This window comes from Delphinus delphis, chromosome 6, assembly GCF_949987515.2.
Source record: "Delphinus delphis chromosome 6, mDelDel1.2, whole genome shotgun sequence".
NCBI lineage: Eukaryota > Metazoa > Chordata > Mammalia > Artiodactyla > Delphinidae > Delphinus > Delphinus delphis.
In genome coordinates, this window is record NC_082688.1 from 38,635,154 (window position 1) to 38,653,810 (window position 18,657).

The 18,657-nt window shown below is 39.2% G+C and overlaps 1 pseudogene; it reads left to right on the forward strand.

Annotated features, from left to right (window-relative positions):
• The first annotated feature begins 1,521 nt into the window (after nucleotides 1–1,521).
• Nucleotides 1,522–2,735, forward strand: LOC132426612 (inorganic pyrophosphatase 2, mitochondrial-like; annotated as a pseudogene).
• Nucleotides 2,736–18,657: the final 15,922 nt, after the last annotated feature.

Sequence of the window (18,657 nt, forward strand, 5' to 3'; positions counted from 1 at the left end):
AGCATCAGGAAATGTCTTAACTTGACTGGTACTATTAGAATCTGAACAAAGCAAATTCTTTCTCTAATAAGGTAAATTTATTTATTTACTTATCCCACGAATATTAATGGAACACCAATTACATTTTAAGAACTGTTACAAACACTGAGGACACATAATAAAAAAATCAAAGTCCCTGATTCCATGGACTTTACAGTCTAGTGGGGGCTATAAGTCAACATACATTATACTAAATATATATAATTTATTCAGATAGATTGTATGTAAAATACAATGTTAATTATATAAAAAATATGTTAGATGGTGACAAGTGCTATGGAAAAATATTAAACAGGAAAGGGGGATAAGGAGCATGAGCGGTAGGTTAATTTTACTTAGGGCAGTCAGGAAAGCTTTTTCTGATAAGGTGATATTTAAGCAAGAGACCTGAAAAAAACTGAAGGATTTAAGCCAAGAAAATATCAGATCAAAGAGCATTCCGGCCTGAGAGAATAACTGCAAAGGCCCTGAGGTAGGCAAATGTTTAGTATGTTCAAAAAACAGCAAGAAGGCCAGTAGTATGGCTAGAGTAGAAGAAGAAAAGGAAAGAATGTTGGAGATGAGGCCAAAGAAGTAGAAAAATCTTAGATCAAATGTAAGGTATGCAGAGGCCATTGGGCTTTTTTCTGAGTTAAAAAGAGAAGCTCCTGGAAGTTTTGAGCAGAGAAGTAAAATGATATAATGTATGTTTTTAAAATATCAGTCTGGCTTCAAGGTGGAGAATAGATGGTAAGGCAAACATGGAAGCAGGAAGACAATTCGGAAGCTACCAGAAGAATTTAGGCAAGAGATGACAGTAGCTTGAATCACTATGCCTGAGTAGGAAGCAGGTAGAGAGCATTAGACAGATTCTGAATATACTATAAAAGATTTAATGATGGACCAATTATGGGTATGAGAGTGAGAAAAAAGTCAAAGCTAACTGCAAAATTTTTGACCTCAGAAACTCAAAGAAGGATGTTGCTACTTACAGAAATAGGGGAAAATGTGAGAAGGTAAGGTTCGACTTAAAAAACAAACAAGCAAAGGAAACAAAAGCAAATAAACAAATGGGACTACATCAAACTAAAAAGTACAGCAAAGAAAACTACCAACAGAACAAAAAGGCCACCGGTTGAATGGGAGAAGAAATCTGCAAACAATATATCCAATAAGGAGTTAATATCAAAGTATACAAAGAACTCATATAACTTAATATCAAAAAAACAAACAATCCAATTAAAAAATGGGCAGAGGAACTGAACTGATATTTTTCCAAAGAAAATGGCCAACAGGCACATGAAAAGATGCTTAACATCACTAATCATCAGGGAAATACAAATCAAAACCACAATGAGATATCACCTCACACGTGTAAGAATAGTTATTATCAAACAGACCAGCTGGGCCTGGCGCGTTGGCGCCCCCACTGCCACCTCCGCCGCCGCCACCGCCGCCCACCTGCCACAGGGAGCGAGCTCAGGGCCCCGGCCGTGCTGCGCCATGGCCCTGTACCGCACGGAGGAGCACGGCCAGCCCCACTCTCCCGGTTACCACCTCTTTTTCAAGAATGTAGCTGGTCACTACATTTCCCCTTTCATGATATTCCTCTGAAGAGGAAAATGGCATTCCTACAAAGAGAGCACGAAATGATGAATATGAGAATTTGTTTAATATGGTTGTAGAAGTATCTCCGTGGACAAATGCTAAAATGGAGATTGCCACAGAGGAGTCATTGAATCCCATTAAACAAGATGTAAAGGATGGCAAGCTTCCCTATGTGCAAATATCTTTCCTCACAAGGGTTATATATGGAATGATGGTGCCCTCCCTCAGACTTGGGAAGATCCCCATCGAAAAGATAAGAGCACAGACTGCTGTGGAGATAATAATCCTATTGCTATTTGTGAGATACGCTCAAAGGTTCTTTCCCGTGGAGATGTTGTTCATGTGAAGACTCCTGGAATTCTGGCTCTTATTGATCAGGATGAAACAGATTGGAAATTAATTGCTATCAATGTGAATGATCCTGAAGCCTCAAAGTTTCATGATATTGAAGATGTTAAGAAGTACAAACCTGGTTACTTAGAAGTTATGCTTAATTGGTTTAGATTTTATAAGATACCAGAGGGAAAACTGGAAAACCAGTTTGCCTTTTTTTTTTTTTTTGGTGGTATGCGGGCCTCTCACTGTCGTGGCCTCTCCCGTTGCAGAGCACAGGCTCCGGACGCGCAGGCTCAGCGGCCATGGCTCACGGGCCCAGCCGCTCCGCGGCATGTGGGATCCTCCCGGACCGGGGCACGAACCCGTGTCCCCTGCATCGGCAGGCGGACTCTCAACCACTGCGCCACCAGGGAAGCCCAACCAGTTTGCTTTTAATGGAGAATTCAAGAACAAGGCTTTTGCTCTTAAAGTTATTAAATCTACTCATGAATATTGCAAAGCATTGCTTATGGAGAAGTGTGATGGAGGGGCTATAAATTGGACAAACGTGCAGGTATGTGATAGCCCTTTCCACTGCTCTCAAGAGGAAGCTAGATCATTAGTTGAATCGGTGTCATTTTCACTGAATAAAGGAAGTAATGAAGAAGATCAAGTATGGCACTTCCTTGGCAAGTGATGAGAACGTTTGAAGTTCTGCCATCAGGATTCCAGTCTCTAAGAACTACAAGACTCCCATCTCCCCCAAGTGCTAGAAACAGGCAGATCTATGAGAATTTGCTAACTTCCTGTTGAAACTTTTTTTTTCAAACTTTTTCATATGCAATGTGTAAATAAACATTGAAATTTTTGAAAAAAAAAAGACAACAAATGACAAGTGTTTGCAAGGATGTGAAAAAAAGAAAGAAAAAGGAAACCTCATGCACTGTTGGTGGGAATGTAAATTGGTGAGGCCACTATAGAAAACAGTATGGAGGTTCCTCAAAAAACTAGAAACAGAACTACCACATGATCCAGAAATCTCACTCCTGGGTATATATCTGGAAAAAATGAAAGCACTAATTTGAAAGGATACATACACACCAATGTTCACAGCAGCACCATTTATAACAGGCAAGATACCGAAGCAACCCAAGTGCCCATCAACAGATGAATGACTGAAGATGTGGTGTGTATATATATATATATATATATATATATATATACACAATGGAATATTACTCAGACATAAAAAAAGAATGAAATTCTGCCATTTGCAACAACATGGATGGACCCAGAGTGTATTGTGCAAAGTGAAATAAGTCACAGAGAAAGAGAAAAAGACATAATGTATGATTTTATTATGTGTGGATTCTAAAAAAACAACAAATGAACAAACATAACAAAACAGAAACAGAGCCATAGATACAGAGAATAGATTGTCAGAGGGAAGGAGGGTGGGGGATGAGCAAAATAGGTGAGGGAGATTAAGAGGTACAAAATTCCAATTACAAAAATAAATGAGTCATGGGGATGTGTACAGTGTAGAGAATATAGTCAATAATAATGTAATATCTTTGTTTGGTGACAGTAACTAGTATAGTGGTGATCATTTTGTAACACACAGAAATACTGAAACACGATGTTTCACTATGTGAAACTAACATACTGTTGCAGGTCAATTATACTTCAAAAACAAACAAACTCAGAAAAGGAGATCAGATTTTGTGGTTACCCAAGGTGGAGGTGGAAGGAGGCAGAATTGAACAAAAGTGGTCAAAAGATACAAACTTCTAATTATAAAATAAGTAAATACTAGGGATGTAATATACAACATGATTAATATAATTAAGACTGCTGTATGTATGAAAATTGTTAGGAAAGTAAACCCTAAGAGTTCTCATCACAAGGAAAAAATACTTTTTATTTTGAATCTATATGTGATGATGGATGTTCACTAAACTTATTGTGGTAATGATTTCATGATGTATGTAAGTCAAATCATTATGCTGTACACTTTAAACTTAGTGCTGTATGTCATTTATATCTCAATAAAACTGAAAGGAAAACAAAAACAAAAACAAGGGTTCTGTTTTGTTCATGTTGAGTTTAAGCTTCCTATTTAACAGCTAAAATCAATCTCCAAAACTGGAGATTAGAGAAGCCCAGCCTAGTCAGCAGTACTTAAAGACATGAAAAGGGAACTGTGTGGGTGGAAAAGTGATCCCAGGCCAAAGAGAATAGCTGATACCACATTTAAGATACTGATAATTATTAGAAGAAATACATTACCATTAATGAATCAAATATCACCCTTAAAGATTCCTTAATTTTAAAACATGTAAATGTGAAGAATTATAACATTTTATACCTGATTCTAATGATAACCATAAATTTTAAAAAATAAAATGGTAGCTGGCAGGTTAGAAAATTATCAAAAGGTTTTCCAACTAAAAAGAAACATTTTTAAATAAATGCTTTAAATAAACTCAGAGATTTCCTCATAGCTGCAACTTGGAATCAGTTGTTTTTATTTCCACTAAAAATATAAAGTCAGGAAGTTTTTTAATAAAGACAATTACATATCATATAATTCATTTCCCATTTGCAGTATGACAGTATGATCATCTCCTGAGATATCAAACTAAGATTTTGCTTCTCTTGGCAGTGATAACATAGTATAAATACCTACAAATGTAAAATGAGAGATTCTACTCTATTTAATATTTTCAAAGATTAAATTATCAAATGCAGATTAAACTATCAAACAAAACTCTATTATGTATGTTTTCACATTGCATAAATACTGTCCCATGTAGACCCCAAGTTGAGAGAGGAAGAATTAATATTGGTCTACCAAACATCACAAGTGTTTCCTCTTTTAAGAAGAATGGGAGACAGATTTCTCACTACTGGAGAAGGAACTTACAGATAATGGAGAGGAAGAAAACTACAATGAATCCTACAGTGTTGGATATTTAACTGGAATTGGAGGTATTAGTGTGAACTCACAGCTTTCAATATATACAGACACAAAAAATATATAGATGCATATTATATGTACATTATAATATGTATTACGTGTTATATAAACATACACACACATATATATGTATATATGTATATATATATTTTATATATATATATACACACACAGACACACACACACATATATATGTGTGTGTCCACTGAGAAGACATGGAACAGTAACACCCCGATAGCAACGAACATACTTACCACAGTTAGAACCTACTAATGGCTTCTAAATACCATACTCCAGCAAATTAAACCAGGGCATTTTGGAGAAATGGCTGATTCTAGGATTGGTTGCCAGAAAATACAAGATGCTCCTGACACATGTTGTATGATAAAGTAAGAAAATGTTCAAAGAATGATAGAGATATGTCAAAAGGATCCAGAAGCCAGTTTGAAGGGGCTCCCACTGTCCAAACCTGAGACAACATAAACATCAAAATAAATATTGATTACATGGGAATTCCCTGGTGGTCCAGTGGTTAGGACTCTGTGCTTCCACTGCAGGGAGCCCAGGTTTGATCCCTGCTCGGGGAGCTAAAATCCCACAAGTCACTCAGCGTGGCCAAAGAAAAAAGAAAAATAAATAAATAAATATTGATTACAGCCTATAATTAACCAAATAAAATAGAAAACCATGAGCCCATGTGAATATAAATGAATGAATGAATGAATGAAAAGTGTGATGAATAGAAAGATATATATAGAGTCTCAAAGTACCTCTACTCAAAAAAAAAAGGAAAGCTTTATAGTATAAAAGTCTGGCAGACAGACAACACCTTAACCAAGTGATTAAATTGAACATCATTGGTAACGGGATTAATGAAAATCATGCATCACCTGATAGGATAAAATAAGAAACCAGCCTCGCTTGTGTGCTATTCCTACCAAAGACATATAACCTAAAACTAACATGAGGAAACATCAGACAAACCCAAATTGAAGACATACTACAAAATAACTGGCTTGTACTATTTAACATTTATAAAAGTCAAGCATCAATAAAGAACTGTTCCGGGCTTCCCTGGTGGAGCAGTGGTTGAGAGTCCGCCTGACGATATAGGGGACACGGGTTCGTGCCCCAGTCCGGGAGGATCCCACATGCCGTGGAGCGGCTAGGCCCGTGAGCCATGGCCACTGAGCCTGCGCGGCCAGAGTCTGTGCTCCGCAACGAGAGAGGCCACAGCAGTGAGAGGCCACAGCAGTGAGAGGCCCGCGTACCGCAAAAAAAAAAAAAAAAAAAAAGAACAGCCTGACCCAGAAATTCCATTTCTAGGTATACACTCTAGAGAAGCACTTGCAAATATGCACAGTGAGGCATATAGAAAGTGGTTCATGGCAGCACTGTTTATAATAATGAAAAATAGGAAACAAATGTGCAGCAATCCAAAAAAAAGATGATTACCCTTTTAAAGAACTATTATGCAGCAGTTAAAAGGAGTGAGGTACATCTATAAAAGCTATTACAGGTAAACTGACAAGACACCTGGTGAATAAAAGAACCATGCTGTAGAGCAACATATACAATATGATACATTTTTATAACTATACATATTCTAGGTCAATGTATAGCATATCAAACTGATAATAGTAATTGAGTGTTTACCTCGTAGGAAAGGCTGATCACTGGGAGTCTTTAGACTTATGGAGACTGTTTTAATTTTTTAACTCAGACAATCTAATAATGCATTACTTACATAAGTAAAAATAATTTTTAAAAATACTCCTGACCATGAGTCTACAGTCTATTTTGGGAGTATAGCAGACAATGAGAACGCTAGTGTTTCTCCGTCAACCATACTTTTCCATCCAATTCATCTAATATTTGAGAATGATATTCCCCCTTCATGTTATCATGGGGGGAAATCAACCTAGTGCCTTTCTGATCATAAAGGTGAGCCCACAAAATTTTGCAGGACAGCAGCCAAGACGGCAGAGTAAAAAGACCCTGAGCTCACATCCTCTCACAAGCACACCAAAATCATAACTATCTGCAGAATAACCATAGATAAAAAAAGATTGGAGCCTACCAGAAAAGATCTTCTACAGCTAGAGACATAAAGTAGGAACCACAGCAAGACCAGTAGGAGGGGTGGACTCGTGATATAATCAAATCCCATACCCCTCCCTGGGTGGGTGACCCACAAACTGGAGAATAATTATATTGCAGAGATTCTCCCACAGGAGCGAGAGTTCTGAGCCCCACGTTAGGCTCCCCAGCCAGGGGGTCTGGTGCTGGGAAGATGAACTCCCAGAGCATTTGGCTTTGAAGTCCAGCAGGGCTTAATTGCAGGCGCCCCACAGGACAGGGAAAAATAGAGACCTCACTCTTCAAGGGCACATAAAAATCACACATACACTGGGACTCAGGGCAAAAGAATTAATTTGATAGGAGCTTGGGCCAGACCTACCTGCTAGTCTGGGAGAGTCTCCTGTTTGGGGGGTGGGGGGAGCTGCAGCTCACACTGGGGACATAGACACTGGTGGCAGATATATTAGGGAACATTGCTGATGGCTGACATCTTGGCTCATTAGTTCCAAGACCTGGACCAACCAAACAGCCTGCGGGCAACACTGCTGGGACACCTCAGACAAACAACAAAATGGGATACAGCCCCATCCATCAGTAGATAGGCTAACTAAAGACCTCACAGCCACCTCTGGGCTTGTCCCTAGACATGGCCCAGCGCACCAGAGGGCCAATACCCAGATCCCCCCACCAGTGGACAGGCACCAGCCCCTCCTACCAGGAAGCCAGACCAAGCTACTAGACCAGCCTCATCCACCAGAACCATGAACACTATGATCCCACAAATCAGGCCATATACCGTACCTGGTACCAGCTGGGCCCTGGCCTGGCCCACTAGCAGGGACACCCAGACCCCATACCCAAATGTGTCAGGAACTGACACCCCTCCACACCCAACGATCTATTGATAAAGTAAGCTCTGATTTCCCTGGGGCCTGCAGGCAGACTCCAGGAAACCAGTTCTGCCTGCCAGTGGACCAGCACTAACCCCAGGATCTGGCCTCATCTGCCAGTGGGTAGGCAACAGCCCCAGAGCCTTCAGGACCCTGATTCCACCCACCACTGAACCGGCACTAGCATCAAGATTCCACAGCCAGCCACGTCATGACCAGACCCCACTAAACAGCAGCCAGCAGCATCTGCACAAGGCAGCCTGGGAACCAACTAGACCTGGGGCCTACCAGACCACCCACATAGTTAGTCCACCACAACAGAAGGACCCATGTAGCCCTCTTAGGGTATACCTCTAAAGCATATAGCTTGGGTGACGAGAGGGGAGTGCACTGCTGGGACGCATAGGACACCTACTACAGAGGGCCACTTCTCCAAGGTGAAGAAACGTAACTAACTTACCACATACATAAAAATATAAATAGCAACTTAGACAAAATTAGGACATAAAAATATAAATAGCAACTTAAGACAAAATTAGGCAGCAGAGAAATATGTTCCAGACGAAGGAACAAGATAAAACCCCAGAAGAAGAACTAAGTGAAGTGGAGATAGGAAATCTACCTGAGAAAGAGTTCAGAGTTGTGATGATAAAGATGATCAAAGACTTGGAGGAGAACGGATGCACAGAACAAGAAGTTACAAGTTTTTAACAAAGAGTTAAAAAATATATAGAATGACCAAACAGAGATGAAGAATACAATAACTAAAATTTAAAATACACTGGAAGGAATCAATAGTAGACTAAATGATTCAGAAGAACAAATCAGTGACCTGTAAGACTGAGTAGTGGAAATCATTGCCATTGAACAAAAAAAAGAAAAAAAAAAAGAATGAAAAGAGGACACATAAGAGACCTCTGGGACAACATCAAGTGTGCTAATATTTGCATTATGCGGGTCCCAGAAGGAGAAGAGAGAGAGAAAGAACCTGAGAAAATATTTGAAGAGATAACAGCTGAAAACTTCCCTAACCTGGGAAAGGAAATAGTCACCCAAGTCCAGGAAGCACAAAGAGTCCCATACAGGATTAACCCAAAGAGGAACACACCAAGATATTGTCATCAAAAGGACGAAAAGTAAAGATAAAGAGAGAATAGTAAAAGCAGCAAGGTAAAAAAAAAACAAGTAACATACAAGGGAACTTGTTCAGCAGAAACTCAGCAAGCTAGAAGGGAGTATCACAATATATTTCAGATTCTTTTCCTATCTAGATTGTTACATAATATTGAGCAGAGTTCCCTATTCTATACAGTAGGTCCTTGTTGGTTATCCATTTTAAATACAGCAGTGTGTACATGTCAATCCCAAACTCCCTATCTATCCCTTCCCACCACCCTTCCCTCCTGGTAACCATAAGTTCGTTATCGAAGTCTGCGAGTCTGTTTCTGTTTTGTAAAAAAGTTCATTTGTATCTTTTTTTTTAGATTCCACATATAAGCGATATCATACGATATTTCTCTTTCTCTGTCTGACTTACGTCACTCAGTATGACAATCTCTAGGTCCATCCATGTTGCTGCAAATGGCAGTATTTCATTCTTTTTAATGGCTGAGTAAGAATTTGAAAAAGAATGGGTACATGTATATGTATAACTGAATCACTTTGCTGTACACCTGAAATTAACACTATTATTAATCAACTATACTCCAATATAAAATAAAAAGTTAAAAAAAATAAAGTGATGAAAAGGAAAACCCTACAACCAAGAATACTCTACCCAGCAAGGCTCTCAATTGAGATTTGAGGAGAAATCAAAAGCTTTATAGACAAGCAAAAGCTAAAAGAATTCAACACCACCAGCTTTACAACAAATATGAAAGGAACTCTCTAGGTGAGAAAGAAAAGGCCACAAGAAACAAGAAAACAAACAAGAAAATTACAGAATGGAAAAGCTAACCAGTAAAAACAAACATACAGTAAAGGTAGGAAATCATCCATGCACAAAGTTAGTAGGGAGGTGAAAAGATGAAAGTATTGATACTAAAATCACCTTGTAATAAGCAGTTAAGAGATACACAAAACAATTAGATGTAAAATAAGATATCAAAAACAGTAATCGTGAGGGAAGGAGAGTACAAATGCAGGATACTTAAAATGAAGAGAGTACAAATGTAAGGTTTGAAACGAACAGATCAGTAAGTTAGAACAATCATGTATATAAACAGACCACTATACAAAAACATCAAAGCAACTACAAACCAAAAGTCTATAATAGATATACACACAAAAAAGAAAAAGGAATAAAAAAAACACTAAAGATAGTCCTCAAGTCACAAGAGAAGAGAACAAAAGAAGAAAAGGGGGGAAAAAAGACCTACAAAAACAAATCCAAAACAATTAACAAAATGGCAATAAGAACATACATATCAACAATTACCTTAAATGTAAATGGATTAAATGCTCCAACCAAAATACATAGACTGGCTGAATGGAAACAAAAACAAGACCCATATATCTGCTGTCTACAACAGACCCACTTCAGATCTAGAGATGCATACAGACTGAAAGTGAGGGGATGGAAAAAGGTATTCCATGCAAATGGAAATCAAAAGAAAGCTGGAGGAGCAATTCTCATATGAGACAAAACAGACTTTAAAATAAAGACTGTCATAAGAGACAACACAGGACGTTACAAAATGATCAAGGGATCAATCCAAGAAGAAGATATAACAATTGTAAATATATTTGCAACCAACATAGGAGCACCTCAATATATAAGGCAAATGTTAACAGACATAAAAGGAGAAATTGACAGTAACACAATAACAGTGGGGGACTTTAATACCCCACTTACATCAATGGAGAGATCATCCAGATGGCAAATCAATAAGGAAACACTGGCCTTAAATGACACATTAGACCAAGTGGACTTAATTGATATTTATAGAGCATTCCATCCTGAAAGCAGAATACACTTTCTTTTCAAGTGCACATGGCACATTCTCTAGGAGAGATCACATGCTGGGTCACAAAACAAGCCTTGGTAAATTTAAGAAAACTGAAATCATATCAAGCATCTTTTCCAACCACAATGCTATAAGATCAGAGATCAACTACAAGAAAAAACTGCAAAAAAACACAAACATGTGGAGGCTAAACAATATGCTACTTAACAACCAATGGATCACTGAAGAAATCAAAAAGGAAATCAAAAAATACCTAGAGATAAATGAAAATGAAAACACAATGATCCAAAACCTATGGGAGACAGAAAAGCAGTTCTAAGAGGTAAGTTTATAGTGATAAAAGTTTACTTCAGGAAACAAGAAAAATCTCAAATAAACAACCTAACCTTACACCTAAATCAACTAGAGAAAGAAGAAGAAACAAAACCCAAAATTAGTGGAAGGAAAGAAATCATAAAGATCAGCACAGAAATAAATGGAATAGAGAAAAAGAAAACAATAGAAAAGATCAATGAAACTAAAAGCTGGTTCTTTGAAAAGATAAACAAAATTGATAAACCTTTAGCCAGACTCATCAAGAATAAAAGGGAGAGAGCCCAGATCAATAAAATCAGAAATGAAAAAGCAGTTACAACCAACACCATGGAAATACAAAGAATCATTAACAGACTACTAAGAGCTACTATATGCCAATAAAATGGACAACCTAGAAGAAATGGACAAATTCTTAGAAAGGTACAATCTCCCAAGACTGAACCAAGAAGAAACAGAAAATATGAACAGAGTAATTATCAGTAATGAAATTGAATCAGTAATCTAAAAACTCCCAACAAACAAAAGTCCAGGACCAGATGGTTTCACAGGCAAATTCTATCAAACATTTCGAGAAGAGTTAACCCCTATTCTTCTGAAACTATTCCAAAAAACTGCAGTGGAAGGAATACTCCCAAACTCATTCTATGAGGCCACCATCACTCTGATACCAAAACCAGGCAAAGATACCACACACACACACACACACACACACACACACACAAAAGAAAATTACAGGTCAATAGAACATAGATGCAAAAATCCTCAACAAAATACTAGCAATCTGAATCCAACCATACATTAAAAGGATCACACACCATGATCAAGTGGGATTTATTCCAGGGATGTAAGCATTTTTAAATATCCACAAATGAGTCAATGTGATACACCACATTAACAAACTGAAGAACAAAACCACATGATCATCTCAGTAGATACAGAAAAAGCTTTTGATAAAATTCAACATCTACTTATGATAAAAACTCTCCAGAAAGTGGGCATAGAGGGACATATCTCAACATAATAAAGGCCATATATGACAAACCCACAGCTAACATCATACTCAATGGTAAAAAGCTGAAAGCATTTCCTTTAGGATGAGGAACAAGACAAGGATGTCCACTCTCACCACTTTTATTCAACACAGTTTTGGAAGTCCTATCCACAGCAACCAGAGAAGAAAAACAAATAAAAGGAATCCAAATTGGAAAAGAAGAAGTAAATCTGTCACTGCAGATGACATAATACCATACATAGAAAATCCTAAAGATGCCACCAGAAAAGTACTAGAGCTCATCAATGAATTCAGTAAAGTTGCAGGATACAAAATTAATATACAGAAATCTGTTGCATTTCTATACAATAACAACGAAGTATCAGAAAGAGATATTAAGGAAACAATCTCATTTACCATCACATCAAAAAGAATAAAAGGTAGGAATAAACCTACCTAAGGAGGCAAAAGACCTGTACTCCTAAAACTATAAGATACTGATGAAAGAAACTGAAGATGACAGAAACAGATGGAACAACATACTGCGTTCTTAGATTGGAAGAATCAATATTGTTAAAATGACCATACTACCCAAGGCAATCTATAAATTCAGTGCAATCCCTATCAAAACAACAATGGCATTTTCCACAGAACTAGAACAAAAAATTTTTAAATCTGTATAAAAACACAAAAGACCCCGAATAGCCAAAAGAATCTTGAGAAAGAAGAACACAACTGGAGGAATCACGCTCTCTGACTTCAGACAATACTACAAAGCTACAGTCATCAAAAAAGTATGGAACTGTCACAAAAACAGACACATAGAGCAATGGAAACAAGAGAGAGACCCCAGAAATAAACCCATGCATTTATGGCCAGTTAATATACAACAAAGGAGGCAAGAATATACAATGGAGAAAAGACAGTCTCTTCAGTAAGTTGTGCTAGGAAAACTGGAGAGTTACATGTAATAGAATAAAACTGGAACATTCTATAACACCATATTCAAAAATAAACTCAAAATGGATTAAAAACCTAAATGTAAGGCAGGATATGATAAAACTCCTAGAGGAAAAGATAGAACACTCTTTCACATAAATCATAGCAAGATTTTTTTGGATCCATCTCCTAAAGTAAACGAAATAAAAGCAAAAATAAACAAATGGGACCTAATTAAACTCAAAAGCTTTTGCACAGCAAAAGAAACCATAAACAAAATGAAAAGATAACCTACTGCATGGGAGAATTATTTACAAATGATATGACCAATAAGGGGATTAATATCCAATACATATAAACATCTCATACAACTCAACATCAAAAGAATAAACCACCCGGGCTTCCCTTGTGGCGCAGTGGTTGAGAGTCCACCTGCCAATGCAGGAGACACGGGTTCGTGCCCCGGTCCGGGAGGATCCCACATGCCGTGGAGCGGCTGGGCCCGTGAGCCATGGCCACTGGGCCTGCACGTACAGGGCCTGTGCTCCACGGCGGGAGAAGCCACAACACTGAGAGGCCCGCGTACCGCAAAAAGAAGAAAAAAAAAAGAATAAACAACCCAATTAAAAAAGAGGCAGAACTGAACAGACATTTTTCCAAAGAGGAAATACAAATGGCCAACAGGCACATGAAAAGATGCTCAACGTCACTAATCATCAGAGAAATGTAAACCAAAACAACAATGACACATCATCTTATACCTGTCAGAACAGCTATCTTCAAAAAAGAACACAAATAACAAGTGTTGGGGAGGATGTGAAGAAAAGGGAACCCTCCTACACTGTTGGTGGGAATGTAAATTAGTGCAGCCATTATGGAAAACAGTATGGAGCTTTCTCAAAAAACTAAAAATAGAACTACCATATGGCCCGGCAATTCCATTCCTGGATATATATGCAAAAAGACCCCCAAAACACCAATTTGAAAAGATACATGCACCCCAATGTTCATAGCAGCATTATTCACAATTGCCAATACAGATGAACCAGTTCGCAGGGCAGAAGTTGAGACACAGATGTAGAGAACAAATGTATGGACACCAAGGGGGCGAACACTGTGGTGGGGTAGGGGAAAAAAAATTACCAAGATATGGAAGCAACCTAAGTGTCCATCAGCAGATGAATGGATAAAGAAAATGTGGTATATACATATATATATAATGGAATACTACTCAGCCATTAAAAAAGCCATGAAATATTGCCATTTGAATCAGCAGGGATTGTCTTGGAAGGCATTACGCTAAGTGAAATAAGTCAGACAGAGAAAGACAAATACTGTATGATATTACTTATATGTGGAATATAAAAAATACAACAAAGTAGTGAATACAAAAAAGAAATAGACTCACAGATATGGAGAACAAACTAGTGGTTACCAGTGGGGAGCAGGGGGGAGGGGCAATATAGGGGTTGGGAAGTGGGAGGTACAAACTATTGGGTATAAGACAGGCTCAAGGATGTATTGTACAACATGGGGAACATAGCCAATATTTTGGAATAACTATAAATGGAAAGTAACCTTTAAAAATTGTATTAAGGGGCTTCCCTGGTGGCGCAGTGGTTGAAAGTCTGCCTGCCGATGCAGGGGACACGGGTTTGTGCCCCGGTCCGGGAAGACCCCACATGCTGCGGAGCAGCTGGGCCCATGAGCCATGGCCGCTAGGCCTGCGCTTCCGGAGCCTGTGCTCCACAACGGGAGAGGCCACAACAGTGAGAGGCCTGCATACCGCAAAAAAATTTAAAAATAAAATAAAAATTGTATTAAATTTTTTTAATTAAAAAAAAAAATGAGTAGGAGGTATTGGTGAAGTTCCATTCCTTAGGCGGTGGGATGGGTACCTCACTGCTTTTCAGTGATTCAATGCAACATACCTATACATCAAATGTACTCTTTTTTATTATTAATTAATTAATTAATTTTTGGCTGTGTTGGGTTAAAAAAAACAAAATGAAAGAAATCCCCACAGGACATTTTCTCCAGTTGATGATTTTTGACTCTCTTCAGCTTTCTTAGTGTATGTTATATAGCAAATATTGGCTGCTTCCCTGTTGGAAACAATGTGAAAGGAGAAAGGGGAAAATTAAATCAAGGCAAAAGGCAGCCAGCAGGTTGAAGAGGAGTGTATGCCCTTGCATGTAGATTTTAGATGCAACCCGGTGTGCTTCTAGAATCCCTCCTTACTCACTGTGTTCAGAAGGGAATTGATCCTTTTCAGTCTGGCAATCAGATATACCAGTTTGTCTCCTTCCTGACCCTGTGCCCAGCAAGGCTCATCTGCTCCCTCCTCAACACTGTCTTCTTTACCCTCCGTGAGGCAGAGTCCTTAGCCTGCCTCAGATCCAGTACAAAGCTCCAACTTCTCCACTCCACCCAGCACTGTGTCCGCCTTCCCTAGGCTCTGGCCTCATTCATTCATTAATGCAGGATCTGTTGCTGGTCAGATCCCTGGGTGCTGCAAGGGATGTGGAGACTGATAGGGTAACTGGGAAGATCAAACATCCACAAAAAAACTCAGTATATAGAGCTTCAGATAAAATGTGGCATGGGAAGGATTTTTTGTGGTTGAATCATTCAGAGCAGGCTTCATGGAGGAGGCGACTTTTGAGAGAGCCTTGACTGATGTGCAGAGTTTGATTTCTAGATAGGAGGTAAAGAAAGTTTTGGTTTTGATCAGAGAGTAAGATTAAAATATTCTTTGACTAGGGAGAGATAAAGGTGTTTCCCAACTCTTTTCAGTCTCAAAAATTGAAAAAAAAAAAGTTAAGGAATGGGATAATTTTGAAATCAACCAAGATAACATATTTGTCTCCTTTTTTGAAATTTTATGTCTTGTGTGTTGGGCACTGTGCAAAATATTTGAGGACAGTGAGCACCTAAGAGTGTTTAGAAGATGGGACGTTTGAAGGAAATGAGATAGGAAAGTAGAGTGGCTATAAAATTGGTTCTCCAAACCAGAATTTTCCTATGAATAAAACGAGAACTAATATACTTAAAAATATATATATTAATAAAAATAAATAAATAAATAAAATTTTTAATTAAGGCAGAAAAGAAAGTAAATAAGTTGAAATTTTGACATGGAATGAAATATTTGTTTTTGTTTTGGAATGGGATATTTTTAAATTAATTGCAAAAATGCAACTCACGACCTGATGGATCTTACAATCCATTTGGAGGGGATGTAGTTCACTGTGAGAACTCTAGGATTTCTCTGCCCAGCATATTTTATCAGTTCATCCACGTAGTAGCTGACTAGTAACGGGGAAAATGAAGAGAGAGGAGTACAGAATGGCTCTTGTGTGTCTTGTTTGAGTGTCCAGATGCTACTAATTGATATTGGGAAGATAAGAGGGAGGGAACAAAGACTGGGGCCAATGGAAGACACTGGGTTAAGTTTAGAAGGTTTTACATTGAGGATGTTTAGCAAGCAGTTTAGCGAGCAGTTGTTTTCACTGGCTTGACACTAGCACTGAAATAGCTAACCACTCATTGAAAGAGGTTGGAGAAAGAAAAAAGCATTCAGCCCAGGGCACAGCCCTGGGTTAATCAGACATTTAGAAAAAGCTTTATGCTGTTTGTAATAGGACAGTCTATAAGCAAGTACAATTATGATCAAACATGGAGAGCAAAATATTAAAATTTTTAAAAATTATAACCTACCCAAATGTCAATAAAAAGTAGAATTCAATACTGTAGCACTTAGGATGTCATCATTAAAAATGTCACTTCTGAAAGTTTATAATAACATTAAAATGTTTATGATAGTGGGTGTTTTTCTTTTAAAGTACATATTATTTAAGCAATGTAAAATTCGGCACAGCAAAATCTGGGAAGAGATGCATCAAAAAGTTAACAGTAATTATTTTGAAGGCGGGAATCTATGAGATTCTTCCTTCTCCTATTCCATATCTTTCAAATTCACTAATATTTTCTAATAGGGAAAACAGTCACAAAAAAAGGATTCTCTTCCCTTTTATTAACATAAACACGGCTACGGTTCCTAATTAATACAGAACCTGGACACACAGTAGGCCCTCAATAATCCATGAATGTATCAATACCTGCAATTGAAGACATTTACCTGAGATATTCTGCCCTGTAAAAAGCCTAACCCTTTCTGCGGGAGAGCCTCATGTCCCGCCGTCCTGGATCTTGCAAAGCGTGAAAAATGGTTCTGCCTCTACCCTCTCTGTCCATTGACTCTAACGCCTTGATAGGCCTTCACCTGGGGTTCCCACGCACTACTGCTCACTGATGGGTCCCAAGGGAAATGAAAGCACTTTGGGCTCCCCTGAAACCACCACCAGAGGATTGTGAGCATCCTCCTTATACTCACTGGTCCTGCAGAGAATCAGAGATGACTTCTTAATTTAGTGTATGGACTGGCACCTTGAAGTCTCGCCGTCCTTCTGACCTGTGCAGGCACTTCCACGGCACTGGCCTCTCTGGGGGCTGGCAAGGCTCACAGGGTAACTGCATTAGGGCCCCCAGCCCATTCCTTAACATCGGCCCTTAACAGTGTTCAAAGCTCTTCACTTGTCCATTCCGGTTCTCAAGGCCAACCCCATTGGCTCATATTAGCACGCGATCTGAGACTTAGGTCACCTGTGCAAGGCCAGGGCAAGGTGTAGTCTTAGCAGAAGTCAATGCTGTTACTGCATTTGTTGCTAAGATCACCCCCGTGGAGTTCCCTTGAGTGTCCACCGTGCGAAGGGGACGGGTGTCGCGCAGGCGCAGCGCCACCTCCAGGGCTTCTGAGACAGCGGCCTGGGGGTGGGGGGGTCAGGGACTGAGAAGCCTCGAAGCCCAACGGCTGGGATGGAAATGGCGGACGATTCCTCAGACAGGGCAAGGGGGAGGGTCACGCAGGCGTCCAGAAACCTTGGTCAGATCCTGTCTTTGAGTTTAAATCTCAACTTTTGTCTTCCAGAAGCGATGGAAACAGGACCCAGAAGCCTGAGGTAAGACGTCTTGCCAAACAGCCGGGAGCAGTCGCCACTACGAAGCCAAACGCCGCAGCCCCTCAGGCCCTGCCTCTGAACGGGGCCCCGCCTCTGAACGGGGCCCCGCCCCTGAGCGTGACCCCACCGCCAGAGCACACTGGGCCGGGCCTCCGTGTAGAAATCCCTCCCTTTTCCATTTTCTGCAGAGGTTTCTGAGCTCTACTAGGTACGCCCGCCGCTTTGATGAGGTAAACGTGGTCTCTGTCCTCTGAGAAGGTAGATAATTAAGCCAAAAGTGTTCCACAGCATGTGAAAGTGTTGTGAATTGGAAAACAAGGACAGATCCCAGCGTGGGAGGATCAAGGAAAGCATGTGAGGGAAACCTTTCAGTATAATAGGAAGGAAAGAGGAAAGAAAGGATGAGGGTTCGTGATTTGGTTTTGTTGTTGTTATTCTGAAGTTTTTAATGATGAAAAGTTCCCATTTCATGACTTCTCATTCCCCTGTGGTGGTCCAGCACATATGCTCAACGAGTGAGGAATGTGGCGAA